The sequence below is a fragment of the Malus sylvestris genome, chromosome 17 (genome assembly GCF_916048215.2).
Source record: "Malus sylvestris chromosome 17, drMalSylv7.2, whole genome shotgun sequence".
Classification (NCBI taxonomy): domain Eukaryota; kingdom Viridiplantae; phylum Streptophyta; class Magnoliopsida; order Rosales; family Rosaceae; genus Malus; species Malus sylvestris.
This window is the reverse complement of record NC_062276.1, coordinates 23,105,438-23,113,816: the sequence shown is the minus strand read 5'-3', so window position 1 is coordinate 23,113,816 and position 8,379 is coordinate 23,105,438. Positions and strand designations below refer to the sequence as shown.

General features: G+C 41.8%; 1 pseudogene; it reads right to left on the bottom strand.

Moving 5' to 3' along the window:
* Nucleotides 1–7,815: 7,815 nt before the first annotated feature.
* Nucleotides 7,816–7,922, bottom strand: LOC126612701 (small nucleolar RNA R71; annotated as a pseudogene).
* Between the last annotated feature and the right edge of the window lie 457 nt (nucleotides 7,923–8,379).

The window sequence follows — 8,379 nt, the reverse complement described above, 5'->3', positions numbered from 1 at the left end:
CCAAAACCACAAGCTACAAAGACAAACGTCGAACAAGCGAGAAAGCACCACCACCGTAACAATAGGAAGCCCAAAAGAAACATAAGAGCTGCTAAGTCGACATACGCTGGGGAACCTATGGAGTAAAAGCCACTCATTCCTATCTCCTTGCACGAGTACTTTCTGAAGGATTTCTTCCAATAGTGCACTACCGCTGCCTACCACATGGTTGAAGTAGAGATAAAGAGCCTTCAAAAGGCAAAGTTATCGCCATCGAGGAAGAGAAAACTCCTACGCCTAGAGAAATCTTGGCATCATACTTTAGCATCCAAGAGGCGTTGTGGTTGCCCAAAAAGATGCGAAGAGCACTAATAGTAGCCTTAGCGAGTCCCAATGTCCACAAAGTGCAAGAAAGCAAGGACGAAGACCTAAATCTTCGACCACACATGCTTTGCCACCCATGACGCAATCAACTTCATTGACGAAGACTTATTGCTGGGATCAAAGCCTTACAACCATTTTCTCTTCATCTCTAGGTACAAGTCGAAATGACAAAGAGCAATGGGCATGGTTCGAGTCAAAACGACCATTGGCGAATTCAAGTCAAGCACGCTATCCCACATGATTGACGTGAGAAATTCCTGTAGCTTGCTCTTGGGAAGGCTTTGGATCCACGAGAATGGAGTGGTACCGTCCACTCTCCACCAATGCTTAAAGTTATATCGAGAAGGGGTGAAGGTGATACACGGCAACACTAAGCCATTCACCGAAGTTGAATCACACTTTGCAGACGCCAAGTTTTACATGGATCAAGAAACGGTGCCTGAAGCTCTTCCAAAAGAGATCAAGTCCACATGCAAAGCTTCACCAAAAAAAAAAAAGGAGTGGCGAGCCATGCCTAAAGAGCAAGAAGGGGAAGCCATGCCATCTTCAAGCAAAAACGACGATGAGCTTGCTAAGCCTGCAACAACCAAAGGAAGTGCGACACCCTCAAAAGGATCAAGCACACCCGTCTTCCAATACATCCCAATGCCGAGAAGAAAGAATGGGCAATCCCCATTCGAAACTAGAACAAGCAAAGCTAACACATAGCTGCACAAGGATGATATAAAGCTGCCCAAGATAAAAGCAGTTTTACCTCTGACACAGCTAGGCGACGCTAAAATTTCAAAACCACCGCCAGGTTTCGTAAGACCCCTGCTAAAAAGACCGAAGAAGGCTTCAACCTAAATGCCTACAAATTCATGTCAAAGGCTGGGTACGATTTCGCCTCCCCTTCAAATCTTAGAAATAAGGTTTCAAGCACCATTAATGACCAAGAGCGTGACCTCACTGAGACTCAGAAGAAGTTGAAGGAGCATGGTTACGGAGTTGACAATAACAAAGCTGGGCCTGGCTTCACACCAAATACGCTTATGAAGATTTCAAGAAAAGCAAAAAATGCTAACGTTCAACACATCAGCGTGAGCATTGAACAAAGTCAAGATGAGCCTAAACCCGCCCTTCGAACATCAGTTTTCGATAGGTTGAACCATTCTCAACCCAGAATTTTGGCACTTGATCACATTAGTGATCAAGATCGAACCTCCGTCTTCAAAAGGCTTAACACGCCAACACCCCAAATCTCTGTTTTCGAAAGGTTGTCAAAACCCAAGAAACAAAGCAACATGGCTAGCTCTCATCTGCGACAATCTACCTTGGGAAAATTTGAAGAAACCAAGAAGCCTTCTAGAAAGAGAAAGACAATGCCAAATGAGGAAAAGCTTGATAGTCTAGCAGAAAAAGACGACGTTCGAAGCTCGATTCCTTCAAGGATGAAATGCCAAGCAACCTTGGAGGTTGACACAAAAGGACAACTGAAGGTAAGAAGGCGCACTATCATCCATACTGGCCAATCTTCAAGCCAACAAGCCCAAGAGGAAAGCATTGAGAAAAAGATCAAAGACGTCTTCCACATCAAGATCCAAGAAGACAAAGAAGAAGAAATCCTCGAGGAGGACATCACTGTTGCACCACCATAGCTTGAGGATGAGGGGCAAGCTACGGTTAATGATCTCAATGAGCTTAACTTAGGAACAAGCAAGGAACCGAAGCCTATCTTCATAAATACATCACTGAGTGTGGACAAGATCGAAGAGTACTACCAATTGCTCTTAGAGTACAAAGACGTCTTTGCTTGGACCTACAAAGAAATGCTGGCCTTGACCCCACCATCGCCATGCATCGTCTTACAGTCAAGCCTGGAACGCCACCGATAAAACAAACTCAAAGACGTTATCGATCTGATCTTATCCCACAAATGGAGGTCAAGATTGACAAGCTAATCAAAGCAGTCTTCATTTGAGATGTGTAATACCCTAAGTGGATCTCTGACATCGTCATTGTCTTTAAAACATCTGGACAAATACGTATTTGCATGGATTTTCGAGACCTCAACGATGCTTGCCCAAATGATGACTTTCCATTGCCAATCATCGAAATCATGATAGACACGACCACTGGCCATGAGGCCCTATCATTCGTGGATGGCTTATCTGGGTACAATCAAATCTACATGGCTCCTAAAGACGAAGAACTAACAGCCTTCCGAACTCCAAAAGGTATCTACTACTACAAGGTAATGCCCTTTGCTTTGAAGAACGCTGGAGCCACATATCAATGCGCCATGCAGATGATATAGCTGTCAAGACCAAGAAGAGATCTGATCACTTGAAGGATTTGCGAATGGTGTTCGATAAACTATGGCATTTTAACCTCAAAATAAACCTGTTGAAGTGTTCATTTGGTGTCATCTCTAGGAAGTTCCTCGACTTCATTATCAAGCATCATGGCATTGAAGTGGACCAATCAAAAGATTAAGGCCATTCAAAGCATGCCTAAGCCAATGAATCTACACGAGCTGAAAAGTTTACAATGACGGCTTGCCTTCATCAGGTGTTTCATCTTCAACCTCACTGGATGCTGTCAACCCTTCAGTTGACTCATGAAAAAAAATGCTCCATTTGTATGAGATGACGTCTGCCATAATACCTTCGAAAGTGTAAAAAGGTACTTGGCAAACCCACCTGTCTAAGGAGCTCTCATGCCTGGAAAACCGCTCATCCTATACATTGCTGCATAAGAATGTTCCATTGGAGCACTCTTACCATATGAAAATGAAGACCAAAAGGAAAAAACACCCTACTACCTAAGTAGAACCCTTACTGGTGCCGAGCTCAATTGCACACCGATCGAGAAGATATGCCTTGCCTTAGTCTTTGCCATCCAAAAGCTTAGACACTACATGCATGCTTACACCATCCACTTGGTTGCCAAAGCTGACCCAATCAAATACGTCATGTCCAAGCCAGTTTTGACAGGGCGACTAGTGGAATGGGAGTTGTTTCTCAATCAATACGAAATCATCTACGTTCCAACTAAAGCCATCAAGGGATAAGTGCTAGCAAACTTCCTTGCCGATCATCTAATCCTAGCCGATTGGAAAATCTCAAATGACTTGCCTGATGAGGAGGTGTTCTACGTCAACATCTTCCCGACATGGACAATGTTCTTCAACGGATCCACATGAGCAGACAGAGAGGGGTCAAGAGTAGTATTCATGTCACCACAAAGACAAATACTATCATATTCCTTCCGGCTAAGCGAGCTATGCTCTAACAACGTCGCTGAATACCAAGCACTAATTACCGGACTCTAAATGGTGATCGACATGGAAATCACAACGCTAGAAGTGTATGGTGACTCCAAGCTCATAATCAATCAACTCTTGATTGAATATGAATTAAGGAAAGAGGAAAGATGATCTTGTCCCATACTTCCGACTAGCAACTTAACTACTCCGAAAGTTCGATGCCATGACGCTAGAACATGTGCCAAGAAAAGAAAATCAAATGGCAGACACTCTCACTAACTTAACCAAGTATGGCACTATGAGAAGACAAAAATGCAGATGTGCCAGTTTGCCAAAGATGGGTGATCCCACTCGTTACTGAAATGCTACTGGATGATACAAACGTCATCTCAATACTTCCAAGCGACACTAAAGAGTGGACATAACCACTAATCGACTACTTAGAGCATGGAAAGCTTCTAGACGATCCTAGACACCGCTATAAAATACGTCGACGAGCACCGCGCTTTCTCTACTACAAAGGAACACTCTACCGACACTCTTTTGAATGAAGATGTCTAGGTGAGGAAGAAGCTAATCAAGCCATGGAAGAAGCACATTCAGGCGTATGCAGAACACAACAATCTGGACCAAAGCTGCACTTCTAGCTCAAAAGGATATGCTACTACTAGCCAAGCATGGTGAATGATTGCAAGGAACATGCCAGAAAGTGCCAAGCCTTCCAGTTCCACACCAACTTTATACATTAACCGCCTAAGCCATTACACCCTACGGTTGCTTTATGGCCATTTGATGCATGGGGATTGGATGTCGTGGGACCAATCGCACCAAAATCATTTGCCATAGAGGCCTACATCCTAGCCACAATGGATTACTTCTCCAAGTGGGCTGAAGCCGTACCCCTAAGGGAAATGAAGAAGAAAATTGTTGTTTGTTTGATGGGATACATTTGTTTTCATTAATTTATGGAATTGATGTCTTTAACAACTTTGTTTTGTAGTAAAGCGTTTGTGGGTAACGTAACTGGTAAACCCTCAGGATACATAACTCCTCCAACTAGGGACACCTAGAGGTTTAAAGGCTTGTGGCACATGCTGAGTGCCATCGTGATTCCCAATGAAAGTGGCATAGAATAACTTTTTGTTTTTATTTTTTTTTAGTTTTTAGTTGTGTTGTTTTTTAATTTTGCTCGAGGACAAGCAAAAGATAGGTTTGGGGGTATTTGATAACAAAATATTTATACATTTATATTGCCCATATTTCCTAAGTTTTATACTATGTTTTCTTGTGAAATTGGTTGTTTGATGTGTTTAGTGCATATTTTGTAGATAATGGACCTTAGAGAAGAAGACTTTGGAGTCTTTTGGTGATTTCAAGACTAAAAAGGATCAAAACTGAGAAGAATTGAAGTCAAGAAGCATTCCAACGATCATCAAATGTTAAATTGTTCAATCCACAATTTAATGGCTGCTGTGTGAAAATTATAACTGGAGTTGGAAGGTACTACGAAGAACTGTCATTTTCATTGGGACGTAAAAAATTCATTAGGATGAACTGGGTGTTGTGTCATGTATGTATGGAAAGTTCTAGATGTCTAGTTTCGGCATAATGTTCAAGATCATGATTTGGATGCTTCTAGAAGAAGTTATACCTGTTTTAGCGTGAGAAGGTCAGCTCAGGAATTCTACGCGGAAGTGGAGTCCAGTTTGGATCAGGAAACCGAAGTCTGATAATGTTGGGATTCCTGTTTGGTCTGGGATTCAACAATTGCGGAAAAGCAAAGCCTAACCAAAACCTACCAATATATTTCTTAGATGTTTATTTAAGCGGGGATGAACTTGAAGAGAGGGCAACAACGTGGAAAGGGAGAGGAAAACACTTCATCAACTACCTTTCATATGAATTTTTAGATGTATGAGGCAAGGTTGTAGTAGACACCATATGCTTAGCTTTGAGATAGCTCTCTTGGATGAATGAATTGTTGATGATGCAGACTGTAAGATCCCACATCGTCCAGGGGTGAGGATCCTATAAGCCTTATATGTATATTCTCATATCTACCTAGCATGAGGCCTTTTAGGAGCTCACTGACTTCGGTTTCCGTAGGAACTCCGAAGTTAAGCGAGTTCACGCGAGAGCATTCCCAGGATGGGTGACCCACTAGAAAGTTCTTATGTGAGTTCCCAGAAACAAAACCGTGAGGGGGTGGTCGGGGCCCAAAGTGGACAATATCATGCTACGATGGAGTCGAGCCCAGGATGTGGTGGGGGCCCGGGTCGGGATGCGACACAGAAGCCATGCTAAGACACTTTTTGGTTTTCTCTGTTCTTTTTGCACTTAATGGATTTTTGATTATTGACTTAGACTAGATGCCATGGTTAAGTTGATGATTAAGAATACTTGGTTACACCCGGATGCCTAACGGATAATCATGATAAAGAGTGGACGAACACTAGAACCTGAATTGAATTGTTCTTACTAAGTTATGTAATGACATAGAATTGGATTGATATGGTGAAGTCGGATGCCTAGTGTTTCAACCATTGTTTTCAGAAATTATTTACTTAAATTCTTTTTAATTTACTACACTTAAGATTACTTGATCAACTTCTCTTTGGTTAATTATTTGAATTTCGTAGTTTAGTTGTTTTCGTTATTTTAATTCTAGTGGGTACTACAAAATTGGATTTAGTTAGGTGACTTTACAAATCCCTGTGGGTATGACACTCGTATTTGCTTGCTATACTATCATATCAATTCGTGCACTTGCGAGAAATATAATTTGTTCATCAAGTTTCTGGCACCGTTCTCGAGGATTTGTTTTAAAGTCCCATCTAATTATTTCTAGTTGTGTATCCTCTGAATTTGTTTATTTTATTTGTTCAAAATTTATTTATTTTTGTAGGTAGTGAATGCAAGGTTGTCGATAACAAGATGGAGATCTCTTGCCCATTGACGATAACATTGATCGAATATGAAGAGATACAAAAAAACGCTGTTAGATCCCACATTGCCCAGGGTAGTGGATCCTCTATGCCTTATATGTACATACCCACGTCCATGTAGCATGAGGCCTTTTGGGAACTCACTGGCTTCGGGTTCCATCAGAACTCTAAAGTTAAGCGAGTTTGAGTGAGAACGGTCCTAGGATGGGTCGTCCACTAGAAAGTTCTGCTCGTGTGAGTTCCCAAAAACAAAACCGTGAAGGCGTGGTCGGGGCCCAAAGCAGACAATATCGTGCTACAACAGAGTTGAGCGCGGGATGTGACAGAATGGTATTAGAGCCACTATGCCGTTCGGTACGAGTGTGCCGACGAGGACCTTAGGTATGTACATATAAGGCATAGAGGATCCACTTCCCTGGGTGATGTGGGATCTAACAATCCACCCCTCTTAGGGGCACGAGGACGTCGGGGAGGGGGTGGATTGTTAGATCCCACATCACCCAGGGGAGTGGATCCTCTATGCATTATATGTACATACCTACCTCCATGTAGCATAAAGCCATTTGGGAACTCACTGGCTTCGGGTTCCATCGGAACTCCGAAGTTAAGTTAGTTCGAGCGAGATTGGTCATAGGATGGGTGACTCACTAGGAAGTTCTACTCACATGAGTTCCCAGAAACAAAACCGTGAGGGCGTGGTTGGGGCCCAAAGTGGACAATATCGTGCTACGGTGGAGTCGAGCCCGAGATATGGTGGACCTCGGGTTGAGATGTGATAAACACCGAGAAGGAGAAACATTGGATCGTGATGTTGATTCTAGTCATAGCCAAACATCCACATTAGAATTAGAGGAGAGAGAAGAGGACGTTGAAGACATCCAAAAGGAGATGGCAGATGCAAATCCACGCCCCATGAAAGAATTTGTATGCCCAATTGTTGAAACATCACCATCATGCATTTTATTAGATGCTATTGCTAGAAATTATGAGTTGAAAAATATTCATTATAATATGCTTCCTTCTTTTTATGGTGTTGCTATTGAAGATCCTTTATCATTCATTCGTGATTTTTATGCTACAATTCAAACTTTTTCTTTGCAGGGATTAAGTGAAGATCAATTGCGGATGAGATGTTTTCCATATACTTTGAAGGACAAAGCTAAGCAATGGCATATGTCTTTGACACCTAGATTACTTGCAACATGGGAAGCAATTTATAATAAGTTTGTTGGAAAATTTTATTCACGTCAGAAGACTACTAAACTCAGGAGTAAGATCGCCACTTTTTCCCAAATGGAGGGTGAGCTGTTCCATGAAGCATGGGAACGCTTTAAAATGCTTTTAATCCAATGTCCTCATCATCATTATCCTTTAGAATTACAAAATCAATTTTTCTATGATGGATTAACCCAACCTGTCAGGTTACTATTGATAATGCTGCAGGTGGTGCTATGGGTGAAAAAACTGCACAACAAACTTATGAGCTATATGAGTTGCTTGGTGCAAATTCTCAGCAGAAAAGTGTTAGGGGTAAGCATTCAGGCATTTATGAAATCAGTCCTAATAATGACCTTGCTATACAGGTGACTGACTTAACCAAACAAATCAAAACATTGAGCAATGTAGTCATGAATAATGGATGGGCCCCTAGTGAGGTATGTGCAATATGGGGTATTTTTGGTCATGTCTCTAATGTTTGTCCTTTTAGAGAGGCTTTTCCAGAATATTTACAAGAGGAAGCAAATATGATGAACACCTATAATCAGAAATCTAAATTTAATCCTTTTCCAAATACTTATAATACTGGTTGCAGATTTCATCCTA